Source organism: Ursus americanus, chromosome 21 (genome assembly GCF_024610735.1).
Source record: "Ursus americanus isolate L20-20 chromosome 21, mUrsAme1.1.p, whole genome shotgun sequence".
NCBI lineage: Eukaryota > Metazoa > Chordata > Mammalia > Carnivora > Ursidae > Ursus > Ursus americanus.
The window spans coordinates 31169191-31194612 of record NC_142147.1 but is presented as its reverse complement, the minus strand read 5'-3'; the positions used below and the strand labels follow the sequence as shown (position 1 = coordinate 31194612).

Here is a 25422-nt window from a genome sequence, read left to right as displayed (position 1 = left end):
TCCCTCTCTCGCTGGCTGTCTCTATCTCTGTCAAATAAATAAATAAAATCTTAAAAAAAAAAAAAAAAAGAAAGAAAAAATGTTGGCCTTTTCTTCATCAATGCCCCTATAAAATGTGCTGAAGGCTGCAGAGAATTTTGTTCCTAATTCAGACTATAAAATAAGAACCACAAGAACTATTTCTTGCAGGCAAATATTTTCTGTTTGGCTTTATAAAAAATATGTATTGTCAAAAGAAATTAAATAATCCATGTATTTAAACCTCCATTAATATATATTAAATATTATTTATTAAAATGCTAATAATTCATTAGTTAAGAGAAATATGGAATCAATTAAATTTTACTAATTAATTGTTGGATTATAATGAAGAGAGACTGAGAAGGAAGTGTCTGGTGGAAAATAATTTTAAATAACAACAACAAAAAAGAGCATTATACACGGCTGCACTGTCCGTAATGTCTGGTTCCCATGGCAGGTGTATTATGACAATTTCCCTTAAAAACCAACAATAACAGTACCTGAGCAATAAAAAAGGGTAACTTTGTAAAAAGAGGGAAGCACAAAGACGGGAATCAACTCAAATGCATCTGAGATTTACAAAGTGAGGTTTACAGGCTAAAACACGGTTCACATTATTTGATGTTGACTTGATAACCACACAAATTGGAATTGCCACAATTTAATGAAAGTTCCCGTGTGAAACACAAGAAATACAAACCTAAGTGAATTGTGCTAGAGGACGGTAGCAAATGTAAATAAAATACTCAAGGAAAGAAAAAAAAATCCACTGGTATTTCTTAAAGTGAGACTGTGTTCTTCCTTGCATCGTCCTACCCTAAAGCTCCGGCTCCTGGCCGCGTTCTGGGCGTCTGCTGAGAGCGGGCCTCCTGCAGGGAGTGTGCGTGCAGCTGTTTCCTGATGCCCCGAGGGTCATGTTCTCATAAATCAGACACCCCATGCTGGACAACATGTATGGAGGATTGTCTCTACAAGGAAGATCGACTGTGATGTGCTAAAATTATTTCCACTGACTGAAGGCCTCCACATCATGAAAAACAAAAAGTATTTTCACCCATGATGAAGAAAAACAATTATGGAAGAATAACCTTTTTTTTTTTTCCTCCATTCAGACTGTCCAGTGGGAGTTAAAATACCACCACCCAGATATAGAATACAAGCGTTTAAAATGCACAAGGACAGACGAGCGTTGCTACTAAGCTGTGACCTTCAGCTCCCCAAACATTTATGATTCGGTAATTACCGGATGGTATTATTACCGATGGCTACACTACTTCCTCTCTCTTACAGCCATTTGAATACAGGGGGGTGAGTGGAATTCTCAGCATTTGCTGGCTGCTACAGTGTATGCAGTCTACAGCTCTCCACTTAATAACCTTGGACTTACACATGATGGTACGTACTAAATACTACAAAAATGAGCAGTTTAGGCCATTTGGTTTAGATAGGTGGCTTTAAATGTAGGCGGTAATTATTACCTTTATTATTACTATGGTCAATTAATACAGATCGGCAAGCCACTGCTCAAACAAGGATGTCGGGTTTGATTTCTGCCCATGCCAGTGTCCGATTTTAACCCTATCAGATATTTGATTCAGACACCTGACTTTATTACCCTGAGCTCCTCGCTTGTAACCTTGCCTGTGCTTTTTACCAAAGCTAGGAGCATCTCATCTGCTCAATTACTTATTAGTGTTGCTACAGAATACCATTTCCTCTTGCGGCTGATAAAATATTAATCAAAAACAGGAACTGAGCGATTTCCCAGTGTAGATGTCTTCTAATGGTAATACAGGGAGTCAAAGAGAGATCTGGAGGTCATATTATAGCTTCTGAAGTAGGCAAAGAGGAGTGACAGTGGAGTAGAAGAACTGATTGCAGGCAGAGCCCTGGGGTTGGGTGAGCGATTGCCATTCCACACAGAAGTAAACTTGTAGAAATGTGACTGGAGGGGGAGGGTGGGAAGAACCTAGGTCTAAGAGCCACTCGAAGTGTAAGCTTTTTGTTTTTCTGTAATACAGACTGGGCCTTTAATTAGCCAGAATGCGGTCTTAATTTAACCAGAATTTTGTTGTTATTGATCTAACCCTCATTTACCAACTCCTTCCAGGTCTCGTGACTCTACTAACTGCCTTCACAAAGAGAGCATGCCAAGCATGACTGAATCTCAGACCAACTTCCGGATCTTGAAACATGCCTTCTCTCTCCCCTTCTCCTCTACGGCCTCCTCTGTGTGGAAGCAACGCGGGCTTCAGACGCACACAGCCATTGGTTCACAGCCAGGCCTACTGCTCCCTGCCGGGCGACTCCCTGGCAAAGTACTTAACCTCTCTGCACCTCAGGTTCTTGGAAGTTTGCAGAATTTGACATGAGTTGCAAATGCTCGCTTCCCGATCCACAGTACCAAAATTATATACAAATCAATAAAGCACAGACAAATATCCACACACCCTACACACTAAGCAACACACACACACACACACACACACACACACCACTTTTCGTAGATGTAGAAGTCAGGGCAAATTGCATTTGTGTGGGTTTATTATATTTTTAAAAATGGGTTTTTCTTTCCTTAAAGCATTGACTAAATACGACCTAAAACTTTGAGAAGAACTCTTTAAAACTAGCAAAGAAAAAAAAAAAAAATCAACCCTTTAAATGGTAGGCATCTTAACAGCACCAAACTAATCTGAAAACCAGTATGATGACTCCCATTCTTTGGGTTAATACTTACCTAGAATTTGTGTTACATATAATAACACATTTCATTTACTAACCTGCATGACAGCCCTGTGGTACAAGTAGAACTCAGCCCTTTTTTTTTTTTTTTTTTTTTTTTTTTTTTTTTTTAAAGGAGGAGGCCTAAGCAACTAGGTGATTCGCTCCATTTTACTCAGCCGGTAGATAGTGCCAGAACATGAACTTTAGCCGTGCCTTATTAAAGAGCTCTGTCTCTCCCGCACTCCCCCCATTCTGGTACTCTCCTAGAGTGTCCACTTCACCACCCAGTCCCTTCCATGAAAAACTTCTGTTCTACAAAAATATGAGCAAAGGTAAGCTAGCCACTTTCTAATACGGTGTGCAAAATATGTATACACAACTGGTGGGGTTTCCACCTGCTTCCTCATGCTCAAGTATGGGAATCAAAAGTCTTCCAGACATTAAAATCAATTAATACTGTGATATGCTGCTCAAATGACTCTTTTTAATGTGTGTTCTCTTAATTACCATCCACTTTTACATCTAAAAAATTTGCTCTAAGTTGACTGTTTCTATCAAGATTTTGGCTCTCTTCAGCACAATCCATTAGATTGATAAAAATCCATTTTACAAATGTAGAGTCTGGCCCAGCAATCCCACACCTGGGAATCCATCCCACAGAAATAAAAGCATCAGTCTGACATATGAACAAAGATGCTTACTGTCTCCCTATCTGAGGCCAGGCTGGAGCGCAGGCAGAAACCTTTGGAATCCAAATGAATGCCCTTTAATACACTCAGTATGGGGAGGACTGCATGAGTCATGGTACGTCTGCACCATGGAATGTCATGCTAGAGGTGGACGAGAAAAGAAAGAGGCAGAACAGCATGCAAAGAAGTAGTCCGTATGTAATCAAGCAAAGCCACCAAAAAGAAGACATCTCAAAAACCCCCAAATATGCATCTGTGTGTATATCTGTGTATATATCCATATGTAGGGGACAGAGAAAATACGAGATAAAAAATATGGAAGACATATATGAGATGGCTAACATGTTTTACCTTAGCTAGTAGAGGGTTTGGTGGGGGGAAAGGACAAAAGAGAGGGTGGGGGAAAGGCAAAAAGTGATAAAAATGACTATCCTAAGGTTGACTATTAGCAGAATGAGGCACTTACTACCAAAAATTAGAAAAAGCAATAATAGAGTCACATAGACGTCACTACACTCTAGGGTTACTGAAGCATTTTAACGCTTAAAAACTTTGAATCCTTACAATTTGGTGCAGTCAGTTATAATGTGATTATACAGATGAGACGATGGACACACAAGAGCCCCACAGCTAATAAGCAGAGCTGAGCTGCCCTGCATCAGAGACGACATGCACAACAATACTCTAAGTGATGAGATTTAAGAGAAAAATTGGACTTAACCCATGTGTTGAGTGGTTAAGACCCTCGCATACCCAACAGTGATCGCACTGTCATCGGACGCCCTGCACGGCACAAGCCACTCTTCCCACGCCGTGGAAGGGCAAAGATAGGCATCACAGGGCACAAATCAGGGCAGAAGAGCCTACTGTTAGCAGTGAAGCTGGGGACCTGGTCCACCGCCACCCTGCTAAGGGCAGTCCTTCCTTGAAGCCGAACCCTCACGGAATTCGCAAGGTGGCACCTCTCTGAAGGCAGGGACACGCTCATCTTTAGACCAGAATCCTTCTCCCGGGCCAGCGAGGATCTGTCTCCACTCCTCTGGAAAGTGCCCCTGCCAAGGCTGGGTCTTGCCAGGTGAGGTCTGCGACTGTTTCCGAGGGGCCTGACATGGTGCCGGGCACTCAGGGACTATTTCTTATATGAACTAAATCTAGGGGCTCAGTAAACACGTGTCGCTAATACTAAAATGATCTTTCCACTGTGTAAAAATGGAAAAAATACTCCTACAGAACTGTGTTTTATACACAGATAACATGAATCCTAATAACGACAGCAAAAACAGCATTGCCAACTAATCACATATTAAGCTTGCTAGCCTCTGTATGTATATTGCATGTGAATCTTACAAGAATATTGGAAAATACCTATTATTATCTGTTCCCAGGCAACCTGAGGGAAGTCTAATTACCTGGCTCAAGGGCTTACAGCTAGTAAGGAAGGCACGGGGATTCAAACTCTGGACCCTTCCTTCTCTTTTCACTCTGTCTCCGTGCTCCGCACACAATATGCTCTCTCTCACTAATAAAGTTAAGAGTAAATAATAAGGCATCCTAGTCACGTCATTTAAAGTTAGGCATTCAGGGGCGTCTGGGTGGCGCAGTCATTAAGCGTCTGCCTTCGGCTCAGGGCTTGATCCCGGCGTTATGGGATCGAGCCCCACATCAGGCTCCTCCGCTAGGAGCCTGCTTCTTCCTCTCCTACTCCCCCTGCTTGTGTTCCCTCTCTCGCTGGCTGTCTCTCTCTCTGTCAAATAAATAAATAAAATCTTAAAAAAAAAAAAAAAAAAACGGCTGTTTAAAAAAAAAATAAAGTTAGGCATTCAGAACAAGAAGGGGGAAAAAAAAAGCTACACAACAATGTTCTTAATCCAAAGTAAAGTAAACCCCAAGCAAATTAAGCAGAACCATAACATGACTTGTGTTTGCCTTTTAACACCTGTTACAACATGTAGTCAGTGCACAGGCGTCTCCAGCCGCCCCAACTCCACTTCCAACAGACAAGAATCACACAGAGTGCTGAGGACGTTTGACAGATGTGTTAATGCAGGGGGATATTTCAGTTTCCATCCTCTTTGGACCACAGCATGACAGTTACAGAATTCAAATCCATTTGTATCCCCCATTGAATCCCACATAATTCAGCAGACATTCATTACGATGACATAATGATATCACACAGCCATAAATACATATGCTAAGAGTTGAACAAGACATTCATATTTAAACATAGCTGGAAATAATTTCAAATCTGGCGATTTTCTATTGCTCATTCTATTACTTTTCTGTGGATGCTTAAAATGTTAAAATACAGTAGGAAACCAAGAATACAAGAATAAAGAGGGTGTGTGTGTGTGTGTGTGTGTGTGTGTGTGTGTGTGTGTCATAGCTTCTAGTTTAGCAAGTAAAGGAATTTGGGTATCAAGTTACATCTGATAAATATTTTGTTTGAGGAAAAGGTAATTTAATAATAGATGAGAAGGTCCTTGATATGTCAATTTCAGAGGAATCATTCATGCTGCTATAAACGCAGTCCAAGATTTTAATATTCCGAGATCTTTGCTTTGGATTTGAAGGATGGCTGCCCTGATTTCATAAATAAGAAACGCATGTAGGACTTTTTCATAAAACTTAATACATAAAGCAAACAAATAATGCAATTAAAATTAAAACCACTCAAAAGTCACCATTTCTAAAGAGGGGTGAAGATAATTTCTCAGAAATCAGAACCATGCCTCCAGAAAGGAGCAAGCAGGTAACTCGGATGACATAACACCAATCCTGACAACGCTAATCTTGATCTTTTCCTTATACTTCTCAACTGCAGACAGAAGAACAGAGTTTGTCTTCAGCCTCGATGATGTATCCATTAACAGCTCTCTTCCCAGAGCATTCAGACACCTTACAACGGATTTTTGAATTATTTAAATGGAAGTAGCATTAGAAAACCCTCATGTTTAAATTATGCTAAATAAGGATTCTTTTGGCTGGACTTTTGCCTGTGCAAAAAAATATAAATTCTGCAGGCGTGGAGGAAGGGCACGGAGGAATCTGGGGAGGTGACACGTGGAGACAGCACAACGGAGAATGATGTTTGGGGAACACAAGTGCACGTATGAGCCAAGCGTGCGGACGGTCTCCACATCCGGACATTCTAGAGGGAATCTGAGAGCGCACATTTACAGAGATGATGTCAATTTTCTAAAATGCTTCCAAATGTCCAGAAAGCTATGAACATGAGAATGTAAAATAGATGGAAGTACAATTGCAATAAATCATGGGATATCCACACTATGGAATATTATGCAGCTATTAGAAGAAATGAGTTAGCTCTTTATCTACTGACCTGGAGGGACATCCATGATGTATTGGTCAGGGAGATAAGCAAGGAGCAGTACGCGGTGCATAAACAGGGAAGCACTCTTGCAAAGGCAAATAGAAAACCTTCCCTACGTTTGCTATAGATGTCCCTTTAAGGATGGAAGAGCTTAGAGAAAGGGGTCAGGGGCTGCTGGTGGGCTGTTAGCCATGGTCCGTGGGCTGTGGGGACAGCTCGGGGACTGCAGGAAGTAAGGGGGATGCCATGAATTTTATTTCTTGCTGTTCATTTGCATGGTTTCACTGAATGTGGTAAGCACATGGTATCATTTAATTTGTAAAAAAAAAAAATAATAAAAGAGAGGGGCAGGAAAGGAGGGGGGAAGGTAAAGGGAGGGAGAAAGAGAGAGGAAGAAAGGGGAAGAAAGAGAGAAACCTATCAAAGCAAAAATTTTCTGAATTTCCTGCTGAATTTCCTGATGGTTCACTATCAGTAGTCCTTTTACTTTGCCAGAATGCCAATATTGGGAGTTCTATTCTTTTTCTTTTCTCTTTTTTTTCCTAAACTGAATGTGCTGGCTTACTTGGAAGAGGACGCTTTGCTCTCTGCAAAGCCACCCTGACAGAAGACTCTAGTGCTGCAGAGCTGAGCGTGCAGGTGTGGTGTGGCACAGAGGAGCCTGGCAGGTGTGCTGGCAGGAGGCGCAGGGAGATGGGAAGGGAGCTGGGGAGACACCATGATGTGACCAGGCGCATGGAAGCCTTCCGTCTCTCCTGCACACTGCGCAGTCTGGCCAGAGATGGGTAAATGGAGCCTGCGTGGTGTCAACAGAGGTCTTTAGGTGAAGTCCACAGGCTATCCCTCCCTGGGGGTACTTCCAGAAAAACGAATGATAGGCCAAATAAATCATTAAGACACACAGATATAGATACAGATATATAAAGAGCTGGTGTTTAATGTCAGTGTTGCTTTCGAATGCAAATATAATGGCACTGAATTCAATAAGTGTTTATTGAGCTCCTACTATGTACCTAGCCTTATGCTTTTGATGAAATTATAACACCTTAAACTTTCCACACGATTTGAGGGGTTTTCCTTCTAATTATAAAAGCGACAAATTCATTTCAGGAAGTGGTCAACTACAGGAAAATATATATTTTTTTAATGACAAAAATGCCTCTAAGTCCCGGAACACAGACAATGGCCATCTTTGTCATGTGCTGTATTTTCAGGACCAGCCCGGTGAGTGGCACGAAATCGATATCCCATCAATATTTGTCGAGGAAAGGGAGATGAGGCAGGCAGCAAACTTATAGTAATATTATCTATGTAAATCCATTTTCTGTGCCCATATTTTTGTGTAACAAGGAAACCATCCTGTACATGTTGTTTTTCAAACCGCTCATTCCATTTAATGATATATAACAAGCCTTCTGCCCACATACGATGCAGAAAACGCTGGCGCTCTGTCCCTGGGGCAGGCAGTCACCTGGTGCACACGCTCCCTGGCAAGGATGGGCTTAGCAGCGCCGAGAGCCCCAGAGGGACGTGAAGACACCTTCTCTACGTTTACCGGGGTGGCCAGGAGTAGATTAGCATCATTTCAACCTTGTTACTTTCTAGTTCACCGCACTGCTCTTCACCTCCGCGTTTGGGAAAAACTAGTGAAAACACGTCAAGAAGAAACCCTTCCCAGGTCTCATAGTGAACTCACAAGCTGCTTCCGAGCAGTTGTGCGCGCGCACACACAACTGCAGCTGCTGCACATAATTAATGTGCTAATTATACATAATTATCTAATTACTAAAGAAGAGAGTCAAAGCAAGTGCAGTAGTAAAGACACTGAAACCAGTTCCTTTTAGAATACAGCGTAAGCTAGCTTGCTATTCCTGAAAGGTACGCTTTTTGTCTGATACCTGTAAATAGAGAAAAGTCTTGGTAAATGCTTTAGTGATGTCATGGGTTGGATGGCTGCGAGTCATTCCACTTACAAATTTTTTTTTTTAAGATTTTATTTATTCATTTGACAGAGAGAGAGACAGCCAGTGAGAGAGGGAACACAAGCAGGGGGAGTGGGAGAGAAAGAAGCAGGCTCCCAGCGGAAGAGCCTGACGTGGGGCTCGATCCCAGAAAGCCAGGATCACGCCCTGAGCCGAAGGCAGACGCTTAACGACTGAGCCACCTAGGCGCCCCCCATTTACAAGATTTTTTAAAAAAAATATAGGGGAAAAAACGTGTCATCTGATTAATCTTCACAATACTCTGTGAACGGGGGCTTAAAACAGACTCCTGTGTGTAAAGCAAGTTTTCCGGCAAATGTTCCAAAGAGGCTGATCCCACAAAATGATCATAGGGGAAAAAAGAAAAGTAAGAAGCTAAGTGGTAATATGTTTGGGGAAAAAAAAAATCATCTATCCCCTGTGTGTTCCATTTAAGCCTGTCCCATAAAATATAAAATAAAAAAGGGGGTGATAAGTGGTCATGATATAAGTTTCGAAAATACTATTCTTCTTTCCCCTTCTTAGAGAGGTAAAAAACATATTTGCATTTAAAAGGCTCTGATAAGTACTGCATTTCTGAAACAGTTTTGACCACAAAATTCTTCTTTTTTTCACTCCCTCTGGGCATCTATAACCATAAGTGGAACTCTTAGACGATCAGTGCGAGGCCAGGCTATACTATTTTTTACTTCTGCTAGATCACTGATTCACCATACAGTGAAACTTTATTTTGTATTTGAACCAAGCTCTCTGGCTGAAAGGAACAACCTCACAATAAGATACATTTGAGAATCTAAAACAAACCTGGACGAGCCTCAAGAAGCATTATTTTCTACTGACTGCTTCTCTCAGAAAGTTACTTATTACAACTGAAGATGCTCTATCTTGACATTTAGGTGCTCTGACCAAACAATTAAATCTTTTATCAAATGTTACCCACAGTATTTCTTGAGAATGTTAAAGGAGCCACAAATTAATTCCATGTTGGAAAAGAACAGCCTCCTACTTACAGAGGAGATATAAATTAGCATCTTTGGAGTATAAGTTATTTTATTAAGTTGCTCATTCCTACCGTGTCCCCTTTCAAAAACCAATCGGGGCATCCTTTCTGTTTTGGGGTGGGGTTTTTTTTTTTGTTTTTAATGCCGTCATCAAAATTCACAGGGCCTTGACGAACGGGTGGAAACACACACCAGCTGGATCCTCCAAAGGCACATCTTCATTACTTTTATTATTTAACTTTAACTTTTAATCTTGGGCCATAAAAACTGTCCTAATAAAAGATCCATAAATATCTCCTGAATGTGCAAAGGAGCGACTCTGATGACCTGAGAGCATATGCTGGGCTCTTTCTGCTGATGGGCCTTACTACTTGTGACTGCCTGAGATCTAACACTGAGCAACACGCAGATCTAGACTCTTCCAGCAAGTGATTCCAAATGAGCAGTTACATCGGGAGGCGAAGGGAACTGCTTCTGTTTTCGTTTTAAAATTTCGCTTCAATAGGAATGACACAATATCCTTCATTTATTTTCAGGCTAGTTGGGGCAGATTTTCACAACGCTAGTCCAGTGTTTCAAAAATTAATTATACGCCACACACACAATAGTGACATGATGGCCTGGGATGTGGGTCTCATTGAAGTCCCACCTAGAAATCTCTTCTCACCCGGGCTTGCTTTAAACATTGCAGGGGACTCAACACGCATTTGCTATATGAACGAATGACTGCACTCCACTTGAGTATTGCTCTTTTAAATCCCACTTCTAATCATGCTTTGAATTCTAAGGTAAATACAATTAATTGCCAAATAAATAATTTCAGATTATGAAATGGGTTTTCCTGAACAGGCTTAATTCAACTTAACAACATATTTTTTAAATTAAAAACACTCAAAACTCAATGTTATTTTTCCCTCAAACCTTTTTCAAATTAAAATCTGAAAACAAATATACTTTTAAAATTATATTATCATCACAGTGCATTTCTGCATGAACAACACATAAGGATAATGGCTTTTATAATGTGATGCATAAATGCAAGTTTACAGGAACCAGCAATTTATTATATTAAATATTAGGATTTTTTTTCACTTATATGGCTTTTTCCCCCTTTTCGGTAACACACTATTCTGAGGAAACACTATAAGGCCATGATAGTTGATTACACTATCTTGATTACCATTATTTTTCTAGCTTTCTTAAATTAGATGCAAGTAGCATTTCTAAGTTTAGAATATTGGATAGAATACCCTGCATTTGAAGCCAGTGTTTCTAAAACTCTTTATATTTTGTGCCCAGCAAATTTTTATGCAACTCCTTTTCATATGCAAAGTGGGTGTATGCAATCCCATCTTCTACATTCAGTGGAGAAGAATGTGTCAAGAGAAGTAGCTGTGTGTTTTAGCACTAAACGAATAATCTGTCATAAACAGCATGCTGTATTTAATATTCAGATCAAGACATTTCTGTCTCATCCTAGCAGACCCTCCTGACAAAAGCCATCCCACGTCTGCCAGGAGTATCGAGTCCAGCTGAGGACAAATTTCAAGATGAACCTGAAATCAATTTGCCATCAAATTTTCATGCCTCTCCCAGACTATCTGTGGCATTTTAATTACAAGCACCCTAGGCGGGGGGTACTACAGATATTGACACTTTGCTCCTACAATAAACTTTATTGGCAACCTCTGTCTGAATGCAGTACTCAACTAGAATAACAAGAAATGGATGAGGGTGTGTAAGTGGGGAGAAACTGTGATCACCCTGAAGCCGTTTCCTTTGATGGGCCGGGCCACCTCTTAGGCCACAAGCCTGGGGGATGGAGCGCCTGGCTCTGGGAAGTACAAATGACCTTCAAAGTCAACATGGCTGCAGTGTCTCTGAGCCCCACAGGGGTTCCGGGTCCTTCCCCTCAGCACACCACCCACCAGCTTCTTCCCTGTCTGTGTGCAGGTGGACGTTTCTGGTGAGCATCGTTTTGGAGCTCTCAAAAGATTCCAAATCCTTGTTGAAAGGTCAGGGTGTCTGGGCAGAAGGCGTCCCTGGAAACTAGGCTAAAAGGCTTGATTTAAGGGGACAGACGCAGCCCATGACTGTATTTGGAGACGTGTTTGTGTTGGGAGTGGGTGTGGGGATGACTAGCCATCTCTACGCTAACGATAACCATCGCCTGCCTCCTCTCGATTTTTGTACAGGCTGCGGGAAGAGCCATAAATATCAAAATAAAGAGGAGCACCTGCAACTTGCTAGTCATGAAATATCTTTGCTCCCTGAAAATTAACATTCTGGGAATACCGACGTGCAGTTTTCACCAAGCACGCTGAGCAGCCCATTTCGCCAGGTAAGTTTGCCATTGGACACACTGCACTGGCACACATCATCTTGCCCCCTCCGATGGTGACAGGGGTGCAGACAATGCCGACGGACAAGGCCGTCTTGGCGGCTCTGTGCCAGGCACCAGGGCAGGCGTGTCTGCATGTGCCATCTCGACGACTCCTCACACATTCTCAGAAGTGAGCAGCCGACGAAAGCAAACCAGTATTCTGGTAAACACTTAACCAGCTCTCCAAAAAATGAAAATGGGCACATAAATACATGTGCATTCGTTTATTATGAAGTTTACTGATAGGAAGGATGTTGGCGCCAAATCTGCAAGTAAAAATACGCAATATTCTTTATGACAAATGTCACAGAGCCAACCGACTCTCACCCAATGCTTTCGTGGATTTTGGCCGAACTCTTGTACCCACAGACAACTTGCAGGTGATGAGTAAGTGAAGTCTGATGGAAATATTGGTTGGTATTTTTAACCTATCCCATAAGATAAAAGGGAAACAATCAAGAGAGACATACCTTGGAACTGTACTCATTCTGCAAGAGCATCAGCAACTTCTTTGCTGAACTGGCTAACAGGTTTTTTAATATACGGAAGGAATATATCCTCACTTAAAAAATAATATTCATCATGTGATGACCACAGACAGGGTGCTCTTCAAGGTAAAATGCATTATTAACATTGCGATTACTTTTTTTTTTTTTTAAGATTTTATTTATTTATTCGACAGAGATAGAGACAGCCAGCGAGAGAGGGAACACAAACAGGGGGAGTGGGAGAGGAAGAAGCAGGCTCATAGCGGAGGAGCCTGATGTGGGGCTCGATCCCATAACGCTGGGATCACGCCCTGAGCAGAAGGCAGACGCTTAACCGCTGTGCCACCCAGGCGCCCCTACCATTGCGATTACTTTCTTAAGCCAAGACAATCTGGAACAAAATGATGAAGCCTTGATTTGTAGCTTTTGCCTGTTTCTGTGGTGTAAATCCTCCCGGCCACAACTGCTTTCAAGCTACCCTGGGGAAGACACCGAGTGCAGGGCTGGGGGAGAGTCGTGCAGGTGCATTCCATTCTAGAGTATTCGCACCATACAGATACAACAGATTGCAATGACCTCGAGAGCACAGACAGAATCAAAGGTAGCAAAATGACCAAGAAGTCGTAAGCTTTGAGTATTTAATAACTTTGTTTGGAATATAATTTAATAGTAAGTTTATATAATTTAAGGTTTAACAGTGCCCGCGTTTAATAACTGGGTCACGAAACTTCTGCCAGCTCCAGTGCACGGCTGAGCCCTAGGTCAACGTGAGGGGAGGGCTTCGCTGTATACTGGAAATGGTGCCAAGTAGGCACAAGCACGCAGTCATGAGCGCACACAAACGCACACACACGCACACCCCGTCAGAACAGATCCTGCCGGCCAAAGCCTCTTCTTGTTCTCTCAGGGAGGGAGATACTTTTGAACACAGTCGGGAGAGCCATGATGGAGATGTAACAGCAGCAGATAATTAAATATCTGCGCTCCTGAAGAGCGGGTAGGTCTGACAAGAGACAAAGATGGTGGGAACGGCACTCGCCCCTTCTGACCAGGGAACCGCAGCCGGGGAACCAGCCCTGCGGACCCAGGTCCACAGCAGCTGCTGCGCGGTGCGACCCGCGTCTGCCGACTCCGTCCCAGCATCCATGCTCTGCTTTCTACCTCCTTCCCTGGGACCACCGGCTTCTTTTCTGCTCCTAGGACACGGAGGGCATGGCCAGCTTTGCAGTACTTACGAGAGACAAGCAACATTATTACGCTAGGAATCTTGTTGTTTCTGCAGCAGAAACTGATTGGAGACATAAAAGCTAGGGTGGGTGTACAGCCTGGAAAACATACAGACACCCTGATGTCACGGCGAAGTTAGCCAACCCTGCTCCACAGAGCAATTAGCTGCACCCTGCAGTTACAGGGCCCTGTCATTTTGTTTCGTCTAAACAGGTGAGACCTCAGAAGGTCCCCCACGTCGTATTAAGCGAGGCCAGGCGCAGGGACATACGGCGGAGGCAGCTCGGCTGCCTGGGCATCTGGGAGCAGCATCAGCAGCCAAGAGAGCAGCCAGAAGGCGTTTTCCCCCTACAGCATTATAATTCAAACGTGTCCCAAACAGTGGTATGCATATATCAGGAAGCGCAGTGCTGATTTGGCTGGGGGCAGCACCAAGACATTTCTCAAAGGGTGCCGGGGGGTGGGGGTGGTACGTGGGTGACATTGCTGGTGCGCTGCGTCCTCAAGCACAAGATGCCTAGTACGACATGCTGTGGGCTTCTCTGCATGTATTTTCAAAACATAAGAACACAGACGGCTTTTTATGGACAAACTGGACTAGAAGTATTCCAAAGTGTTCCCTAGAAATGCCAGAGCTGTAAAATATCTGTGAGATATAAAATAGAATATCCTATCACTTGTCAGTAACATGGTTTGTTTCCTTTTTTTCCTTTTTATTTCTTATCCCTGAGAGTCAGTTGCTTAAAATAAACATCGATGTTTCCAGGCACGATTTACATTTCGAATGTAAAATCTATGGTGTTTGGCCAGAAAAAAATAAAAAATGAAAATTACACACACACACACACAAATTTATTTATATATTACTGTAAATCTTGTCTTTAAAAAGACAGTCAACACACAGAAATCACTCACGTTCTCTCTCGTCCATATATCCTGGTGCTCTTTTCTTCCTCTACTCTCTGTTGGCTGAATACAAGAGCACTATCGATGTCGATCACTTTATTCAAGATAGTGTTGTCCTTGCTAGAAAGATCTTGCTTCTCTAGTGTTTAGAAAGACAGCACCAGTTCGAAGGCACCTGGACCCAAACGAAGTGGAGCTTAGCAAAAAACAGTCCCTGGGGAACAAATATGAACCAACACAGAACCTCGAATCAGGGCTGACACTCCAGCGGCCTAACTACCGGGGCACTGCGGTATCAGGGTCCAGGCAGGAGGCAGGTGCGGGAAAGGGACATACGCTCGCTCAATGGCTCCTCAGCATTTGGGTAGGTGGACACATGTTTGGAGATTCTGGCTGTATCTTCTGGGGGTGGGGGGAATGAAGGAGGATGCTCAGACTCTTTTTCCTTCTCCATTTTTAATTCTCTCTCTCAGGAGGAAATAAAATGGCATAGGCACACAGGCGCTACTCTTCATTTTACAGAGTGGCTAAGTCACTGACCAGATTCATTTCTGAGGCAAAAGCGATACAGAATGTGAGCATGTGCCAAGAACGCGTTTGGGCACTGGGCCAGGAGAACACGGCCTGTCTGTCTCAGGGAGAGTGGGGAGGCCAAGTTATGTTTGGAGAGATGCCTCCTGTCTCTGATGTAGTTTTTTCGACATCCACCAAAGCCACTCCTCCAAAACTTGAGGCCCATCACCTCCCTCTCCGGGCAGCCCCTGCTGGGTCAAGCAACTATCTTCTGGGCACAGACCAACCCGACGCCCAGCAGAAGGCCCAGCAGTGGAAGGGGGACTGACCGGACATGGCGTGCCCTCCCTCTGGATCATTTCTCTCCTCTGGAGCTCAGCCAAGGAAATGTGGGTTGCTGAGCCAACCCCCTGCTTCTCCCTCCAAATCACATTGCTCATGATTAGGGAGAGAAAGGCTGAATCTTCCTCCACGGCCCTGGAGTCCTCTCCACCCACTCTCTATACAAAATCAGTTCATCTGGGTAATTTTTAAAGCATAGCACATGGGCCAGCTGGAACTAGCTTCCTCTTCCTGGCCAAATGCTTGGGGTTTCTTCCAGCCCCGAGCCTACGTGCTCCGTGTGCTAGCGAGTGCCCCGAGATACGGCCAGGACTGGGAGCGAGGGATTTGCTAACCAGACTTTCCAGCAATTTCCCGAGTTTGGAGCAAGCAAAAAAGCCTTATTCGTTGGTGAGGTTGCTTGGCCCCAAGAAGCAGGCCACTGAGCTCTGCAGCCCCGCATTCCAATTCTTCAAAATCTGGGAGGATCTGGGTATCCGGCGTTGGACCAGGCTCTCTGGCTGCACAGGCTCAATCTGTGTCCTAGCCCTTAAAAAAGTAAGATGATTTTCATGGGGAAATGGATTTGCTTTATTTGCTTTGGTCTCTTCCAGCTCAGAAGTGACCTGAGCACTGCTGAGAGGGCCTGGGGGACCCTGGCTTTATTCTAGAAACTAGGCTAGTTAAATAAGGCATTGTCAAGCCAGGAGCTTCCTTGGACTCTTGGCAAGTGTGTTAACTCAGTATGAAATAATACAAACAGAAAAGAACAATATTCCCTGTTTTCTCACTCCAGGCATATTAGGGGCTGGGGCTCAGTATTCATTCGGGATGGGCCAGCAGCTTTCAAAAGTAAGTTCTGTGTATTTCAAAGAACTTTAGCTTTGAAGATCTAAGGGTGGGGGGGGGGGGGCTGCTGCCTGGTGTGAAGATTCCAAACGGCACCTATTGTACTTTGGGGGCTCAGAAAAATTGAGGAATAACAGTCTTTAGTGAAAAGAAGGAATTGCATAAAACACAGTATTTATCTCCTTTTGGGCACAAAAACATATACACAAGCATATATAAAAACCACATAACATTTACACATTCTTCTGGGGGCCCTGCAAATCTTCCCAATCATTATTCATATTAATGAATGTGTGTTTAGTTTCCAAACTGCTCAGCTTAAGAACTCGAGTTGAGATGTTCTAGAAAGTAAATAAGCCAGCTGTGCCCGCCACCAAGGGCCCCATGCAGAAGCATGCAGGCCCTCTGATGGGGAGGTTCCATGCATGTGGGGCAAGCCTGCAAGCTTCTCACCAGCCTCGCCTCTGCACTTTGCAAACTGGAATTCATTCTTCCAGCCTCCCCGGTTCACAGAGATATTTTGAGGATGAACCGGTCATATTTCGTAAATTCTGGGCACGTCATGGAAAGGAAAAAGAAAAGATAGTGTTACTAACCCACTGTCACTACTCCCCCCACTTCGGGGAGCAGCCAGTCCTTGGGGGCATTTATCAACCAGCAAGGCCGCAGCGCGCTCCCCTGTGCCACATGAGCCCGGGAAGAAAATTCTATGAGGAAACTGTGGATAGAGCTCGAAAATGTGTACAGAGGGTCTTAAAAATCCGACATGGAGGAATGCATTCCAAGGCAACGACTACATTGCTGATAACGATTTGTTCATAAAATAATTTAATTTACGTATGTGAATCTTAGAGAGTACCTTTCTCATAGGATTTTCTTTAAGAAAAACAATCTTCTTCAGTTCCCCATTCTTAAACTTCCCCCCAACCCCCTTCAGGGATACTTTATTCTCTAGACTTGCCAAAGAGCTGTTCCCTAATACATCCTAGAGAGTATATGATTTCATTTTTCCACAGATGCATTTCTACACACCTGGTATTTCAGTTAGTTATTAGCCATGCCTAGTTTTGTGGTTTCTCGCTTTATATCTTTAAAGTCATTAAAACTTAATAGGGGAATTAATCATAAAAGAAATCTATCAAACACAGATGCCAAGCACTTTTTTTTTTTTCTGACTGACATCTTTAAAATGTATTTGAATGTTATTTATTTCATCACACCCAGGGAATAAAAAAAAAAAAATAACTTGCAGCTTCCAAGTTCAGAGAAAGCATAAAAATGTGATTTACTATTTATTGTACAGTTAGGCACATGCATATTATACACTACATGTTAATCTTCAACGGGCTAAGTTTAGCAAATTTGACAACACTACTGTTTGCTAGTGAGGAAAAAGAATCGACATCTGTTTTCTTCCAGATATGATTTCTTCCTGGAAGGAATCAGAAATACGCCCAGGTCTTCTATTTTCTGGGTAAACTGATAGAATACAGGCTGTTTAAATGGACAATCAAGCCACAATGCCCCCTGGTGGTGAAATGATACAAAAACATTTGTAAGCCTTTGCACCCCGCTGATTATTGTTAAGAGAGACCTAATTTTTAAGGATGTGGAATTTTTTTTTTTTTAGTTTTATAAATGCAAATGCAAAGAATATGGTGCACTGACAGTATTTTAATAAAAAATACTCACTTTGCTGTTAGTGAAATTAGAGGCACATTTAGTTTGTTTAAACCACCTTGATCAAAGTGTTGTTTTTTTTTTATGATAAGGGATTATATTTTAATTTCACACGGAAGAATTGGAGTATCGGAGGGAAAAAAAACAGAATTGCAGCGTATGTACTTTTTAAGCTAAATTTACAAGAGTGGAACCGTCAGCAGATACTTACAGGTGGACCTACGGGTCTGTTAGCTTATTGTCACTTGAGTTAAGATGGAATGAGAGCAGATTCCAGATTTTACCAGGGGACTGAAGACTCCATCTTCCCATCATGCTCTCAGCATGCACCTCTGATAAGCAGCTTAGAGGGAATTTCCTCGGGTCAGACATAAATAGTGATTCTCGGGTTCCCTTAATCCAGACACACATCGCTTGTGAGTTAGGCCTCATAAATCTCAAAAACCGTCAGCAACACATGAAAGGCGATGTTGTCAGGAGGCTGGAACACACTAAATGGGAACGTGTGAAATGTGGACTCATTAATCATACAAACAATACTGACATCTTGCAGTAATCAAGGCAAGCAGCACCCTCCTTTCTCGGAAAGCAGCTCATCTTACCTCTTGCTATCTCTGCAAGCAGAAAGGCCCAGGACAGGGATTGTCACTGTAAACCCTAGTCACCTGAGAAGCAGAGCCATTAACGGTTCAAGGTCAAACAGCAGGTGCGGAGTGAAAAGTCACCCAAGTACTCCAGTCTCCTCTCCCAGAGCTGCCTGCTTTTGCTAATAATGACTTGTTTTCAACGCAAAACATTTCAAAGCCACTTCCCTGATGTCATATAAGATGCTGCTAAGACATGCCATGAAAGGATACTGTAATATCCTAAAGCTCAGGGATACACATGCTCACAGCAGCATTAATCATAATAGCCAGAAAGTAGAAAAAAATCAAATGTTCATCAACTCATGAACAGATACATAAAATGTGGTATATCCATACAATGGAATAATATTCAGTCACAGAAAGAAACAAAGTTCTTCTATAGGCTACAGTGCAGATAAACCTTGAAAACACTGGGCTAAGTGAAAGAAATATCACACAGTGTATGATCCCATGCAGACAAACGTCCAGAATGGGCAAATCCATAGAGACAAGAAATAGATTTGTGAAGGAGGGGATAATCGGGATGATGGCAAAGTGGTGCAGAGTGTCTTCTCAGACCAATAAAGTGTTCTAAAATTGTGGTGATGGGTGTACAACTCTGAATATACTGAAAAACAGCAAACTGTACACTTTAAATGGATGAATTGTATGTGTAGCCCAATATATGTCAATAAAGCTGGTTTTAAAAAAAGGATACTGGAGGGCTAGGGGTAGATAGTCCCCACAAAGCTCCAGTGGGCATAAAAGTGTCCCTGTGTGAAGGAAGAAAAGGACAGAAGGTAGAGGGAATGGTGTCAGATTCCAGAGAAGCACACTAGAACCCTGGGTCAAGCTGGAATCCCAATCCCACTTTCTCAAAGAGGGAAGATTTGACCCAACTCCACAATCCCAGAAACTTTCTACATAAACTCCAGAAGGAAGTATCTTTCCCCAGATCCCAAAATCTGATGATGGGGCACTTTGGATTGCAGGAGTTTTCAGCCCTCACTGTCTTTCCCTCCCCTTCCCCCCAAAAAACCCAACATCGTTGGGGCGCCTAGGTGGCTCAGTTGGTTAAGCATCTGCCTTCAGCTCAGGTCATGTGCCCAGGGTCCTGGGATTGAGCCCCACATCGGGCTCCCTGCTCAGTGGAGAGTCTGCTTCTCCCTCTCCCCTGCTTGTGCTCTCTCTCTCTCTCTCTCACACTCACTCAGTCAAATAAGTAAAAATCATAAACAACAACAACAACATCCTCACCCACCAGAGATCTGGATTTAATTACCCTGGGGCATCACTGTGTCTAAAGAATTTCCCAGGTGACTCCAATGCAGAGCCAAAGCTGAGGACCGCTGTCTGAGAGACAGCCAGCAAAAAGCTGGAGTCCACTGAGAAGAGAAAGCTGGGAAGTCTGCTTTCCATTTCTTCCCATTCTCCCACGTTCGCATCTAAAACCCCACAGATGTGTCTACGTGTGGCCCCAGCAGGTGGGACGATTTTCGCAAATAACACTAAAGTGTTTACACAAACAAAGACATCGGAACCAACTTGTCTGTTCTTCTGCAACAGGCAGGCACTGTTCCAAGAGACATTTCGTGGTACCAAACCTAAAACCAAAAACCAAAAATTAAAGAGAAAAAAAAAAAAGACTCAAGGTTTGTTTCTAGGGGAGAGCATTTATGTTTGAAGTTCAGAACTGTGCGGGCATTAACTGAGAAGCTGGATCACTAGCACTCAGCTTACCCTGTGTCTCACCCAACATTCTCACTGCTGGGTGCCTAAGGATAAAATCCCCCCCACCACCACCCCAGCAAGGCTATGCTTATTTCCCCTTTCACGGCTGGGTTTTAATCCAAGCTAAACATCAGTAAACCTGAGTGTGGTACCTGCATCACTCCCTGCCCAGAGAAAGAAACACCGGCTTTGAATTCTCTCTTTTGGAACTACTTTGAGCCAGAAAATATCGACCCCGAGCAGGCCCAGCACACGCGCTCCCGTACATGCTCTCTCTGGGTCTGTACTGATCAATGGCAATTTTGGAAAACATTGCCTGAATAATTCATCGTAGAAAAAAGCTTTTGGATTAAATGATATCACTGGGGCTTGCAGCACAAACATACATGTGTTCCCGAAAAGCTAGTCCAGCTGGAAGGCTGTTCAGAAATAATCAAGATGACACCCAAGCTGAGCCCCCCATTTTGTGAATCGCAATGAGTCGTCTCCCCACCCCCGGTCACACAGAAATGCTCAGGTGTCTCAGCCAGGTGTTGCAACAGCATGGGCCTGGCACGTCTTGCCACGGTTTGCTCGAAGTGGTGAAATGTTACCACGGTTGACTCAGGCAGCGTACAGTGTGTTTAAAAAAAAAAAAAAAAAAAAAAAGATGAAGGGAGAAAAGCACAGAAAGGATGGGTATGTTTTGTGCAGAGTAAAACTGAACAGCAACGGGGACGACTTAATTTAATCTTGGCAACTGGAATGCAGACTTAACAACACCCACAGTAAATGCCAAGCGATCCATACACTTTTTTTTAAAGACCCGTCTTTCCCCCCACTGCACACACAATCATGCAAACAATTAGTATTGCCCTGCCTCGAAGCGGTAGCATACCTAGGCGGACAAAACTCTGCACTGAAAAGTCCCCCTTGGTCCAACGTGGGCTCCCACCCCTGGCATCACACGCGAAAGCCCTCGGTGTGTGTTCATCACCATTCCCGCCTGCATTTCTGGCTTGTTGTTTTGTTTTTCTTTCCCTGGGTGCAGAAACCAGGTTCCGGCCCACTTCCTCCCCACCCGCCCCTCTGCCTCCTTTCTAAATGACTCAGAGCAGAGAGGCCTCAAAATGGTGAGGAGCATTTGGTACTACTTAATCCTAGTTAGCCAGGAGCAGGAATGTCTATTTATAGCACGTAAAGATGGAATGTAAGGGAGGGGCCCCATGGCATGAAATTCAAGTTCTCAGCATCCAGAGACAAAGGGACCCACATTGCCTTGACCTTGTTTTTTTCACTAGTTCATTCCATAGCTGTGGTTTACATTGGCTGGTGTCAAGCTCTGTGCTGGATACTGGAGCCACAGGTAAAAAAATAAATAAATAATAAAACCCAGTCCTTACCCTTGAAGAGACAAAGCCCAGCGGGGGAAAAAGTCAAAGGCATAGTTAAAGTAATGCACCGATGGTTGCTGGTGAAGGGGCTCTGGGCCACCATGCACGGAGCCCTTCCGGAAGCAATCATCACGGACCCAGAGGCAGCGCTGCGTGACCTCTAGTCTCTGCTGGTTACCAAACACAGGAAATCCCCATGAGTCCTTCCCCCACACCCCAGGTCATTTAGAAAGGTTAAGGAAGGTGAAAAATGAAGAGGTAGAACAGGGGCCAAAAGGAATAAAAATAGAAACTATTCCAAAGGGGATGGGAGATGGCCAGGGGTTCTCCACGAGCCAAGCCCATCCCGAAGGACAGTGCCATGTACGCGCTGCCCCTCGGTCAGGAGTGAGGCGAGACGGGAAACAGTGTCTGGCTTGTTGCCTGCCCCAAGCACGGTGATCCCAAAGTCTCACCCCCCCCCAGACTGGACACCTTGAACTACCAAGACACAAGTACCCTCACTATTTTTCACGTGGAAAGAGAAAAGCCCAGATGGGTTTAATACTTAGCAAAATTCGTTTTTAATCAAACGTGGTTAAGTTAATTATTGACTCAATGAGGATGAAACAAGAATAAAATCATTTTTGCCTTAAGCCAAACTATTAAGAAGTCTCATATAGTTAATAGACTAAAAGTCCTCTGAATCTTTCCTTTAGCCTTTGTAATATTCAGTCTTAACTCCATCATTATTGTGCTTATCTCTCGATGCCAACGAAGGGGACGCAGCTGGGGAGGCTGCGTGTCTATTTGCGGGAAAAAGGGTGTGGAATCGCCATAAATACCACGGTGCTTTTTCACGGAATCAATAAAGCAAAGTAACGTCCCTTGTGAATTGTTCGTATCATGAAGCACTCCCAATTTTTGTGGGTCACTAATTTCCCTTTAGGGCAAATGTGCTCAGGTCTTTCTGGGCCTCTGCCTCATTCGCTGCCCCAGCATCACAGACGCCGCCTCTCAGTGCGAAGGGCTTTCTCTAATCATACACTTCGTGCGCAGCGGCCGGGCGGTCTGGAGGAGTGGTGTTTCCTGGCAGCCTTGGCCCGAGGTGAGGCAAAGACAGGCCGCCCCCAACCCGCACCCTGTGAGCTCCGGGAGCTACAGAGCTGGCCCCATGAGTGACAGAGTGACGTCTACCGAGTACCAAGAATAAACCACCAAGTACACGATAAGGAGGCCTAATGAAGTTCTTTTTTTTTCCCCTTTATGTTGACAACCTTGATGATTTCCTAAAAATATCAAATTCCCCGAAAAATACGTTTATTCCTAAGTTTTAGAACCTCTAGTATATAGTCTGCCTTTTAATTTTTTTTCCCCCAGGGGGTGGGGGGGTGGTGAAGGGGCATAAAACAACACAGCCTCTGGTGAAAATCGGCTAAGGGTGACATCTCCGGACACAGCCACTGTCCCCGTAACGTGGTGCCGAGCGTTCAGGCCGTGGGACTCTCTCTCATCATGAAAAGTATTTCTCAAATGTGCCCTATGGTGTGGGAGGAGCAATATAAACACACTATTCCTGCTCACACACCAATTAGCCTGACGCCCTCTTACTATTTCAACAACCGCTGCCATTGGTATAAACTCAAACAGACCCATAGCTTGAAATTACTTGGCTTCAAGAACGCAGAGCTTGTAAACTCAGACCTGAGAACCAGCAGCCTTTGCCCGAGGTTTCTCCTGACGGCCAGGAGCTACGGTCAAGGTGTTACAGGTGGCAGAGTCCAGCCCTGGTTATTACCCTAGAGCCAGTCATCAATCCTAACCACTCTAGTGGGGATGCAGATCGTGAGAAGACTGCACATGTGTGGGGCCAGGGGCTATAACAGACATCTCTGAACCTGTCACTCAATTTTGTTATGACCCTAAAACTGCCCTAAAAAATAAGGTGTAATACAAAACCAAAAAAAAAAATATTAGAAAGGAATACATTCTGAATAATGTTGAAAGAAAACCTGTTGTCAGAGCAAAAGATGGGCTTTTCTTTTTCCTACGGCCCTACAGTTTCAGGGAGCTGCACGGTCGAGCTTCCCCAGGTGCATACGCCTCGGCATCTCCCCAGTCACCCACACCCTGAACCCGAGCAGCAGCTATCTGCACGGGGTCAATGGTCACTGGATGCCAAGGTCAAAGGCTGACTCACCCAGGGCGCTTTGGGCCTTAGCACCTGATGCCCCCACAGCATCCTGCACACTCCTTCCTGACCACGCCTTCTTCCCAAGTTTCCTATTAACATCGTTCTTGGCAAAATTCAGCTCCTTTGATTTCCGAGTACACAAACGTTCTCCTTCTTGGTGGCTTCACAGGGCCGGGAGGGAGACAGCTGGTGAGTGAGGACGTCTGTGGTCAGCAGCAACCTCTCTCCTTCCATGAAGATGACCCAGAGAAAGGTGTGCTGGGGTGGCTGGAGAGAAACGTCCACGTCTTGGGCCCGAGCTCCCTGGCCCCCCTGGGAACAGCCACCACCATATCATACTGCGAAATGAAAGCTACTGTGTTGGACTGACGTAGCATGCTGTCAGCAATATGGTCCAAAGAGGCCTTCCTTAGGAGAAAACTGGAGACCTGGGGTGCGTAGAGCACATCCTCACCTTCAACGCCCATGTGCCCGAGAGGGGGCAAGATGGGCAAACCCATTGGCCACAACACACCTGTGGAAATGCAGTGGTTGCAGAGAGGTACAGAGATCTCTCACATCATGAGCATGGCCGGTGAGTGGACTAGACCCATGGTCTATGCCAACCAACTGCCAATAGACATGACTCCTCTCTTAAGTGCCACTTTGCATTCATCATAGATATGAAATTCCCCGGTAGGTGTTGCCTACCATAGGACATCTTGGCATATGCTTTGCCAATGTGGCCCTTATTTGTAAGGAACTTTAAAAAAGGCAGAACACCAACAATGACTACAAGCACATTTGATTTTTTTTTTTTTTTTTTTAAGCAACAGGGAAACAAGGAATGAATGGGAGAGAGTATTCCTCCCTTCTGAAGAGAGACATCATGTTTCAAGTAGTCAGAAGAGGTGAACGGTGGACAGAGCTAGCATGAGGACTGTGGGAATCTGAAGAGAAACAAGATGGAGAACGGCGGGGGGCGGGGTGTGTGTGTGTGGTGACCAGGGAACCTGAATCACACCCTGTGGAAGAGTCCAAAAGAAGTATGAGCTCTAACTGGCCAAAAATTATGACACACAAAATGAAAATCCATAATTCAGCTTAAGACACCCCATCAGGGGTTTAGAAGAGTTTGTGGTTTCCCATTTAACCCCTCCTCTCCTAGGGAACTTCTGAGAACTAGAAATGTGCATCGATTTTGATTCTTTAACTACGAAGTAATTTAAAATTATAAAAGTAATCCATGTTCATAAAAAAAAAATCGAGCACAAATTGGTCTACAGTAAACCATGATCATTTTCCTATGGCTTCCTACCCAAGTCCCACTCCCCAGGGGTAGAGCCTGATCAACAGTCCGCTGTACATCTTTCCAGAGCTTTTCCTGTGTGTACACAGATGCGTATTTAAAAAATGATTTTT

The 25422-nt window shown here is 43.9% G+C and overlaps 1 protein-coding gene across 4 annotated transcripts in view; it reads right to left on the bottom strand.

Moving 5' to 3' along the window:
• The window catches only part of WWOX (WW domain containing oxidoreductase), a 957318-nt gene that overhangs the window by 570750 nt on the left and 361146 nt on the right, over positions 1-25422 (bottom strand). Inside the window, exon 9 of one of the 4 annotated variants that reach the window (XM_045796221.2) lies at positions 9148-25422. This exon is cut by the window's right edge and continues 22283 nt beyond it. The exons of the other annotated variants lie outside the window; for them this stretch is intronic. The gene's annotated coding sequence lies outside the window, so the exon portion shown is untranslated. Of the gene's footprint in view, positions 1-9147 lie in introns of those variants that run through there. 4 annotated transcript variants of the gene reach the window in all.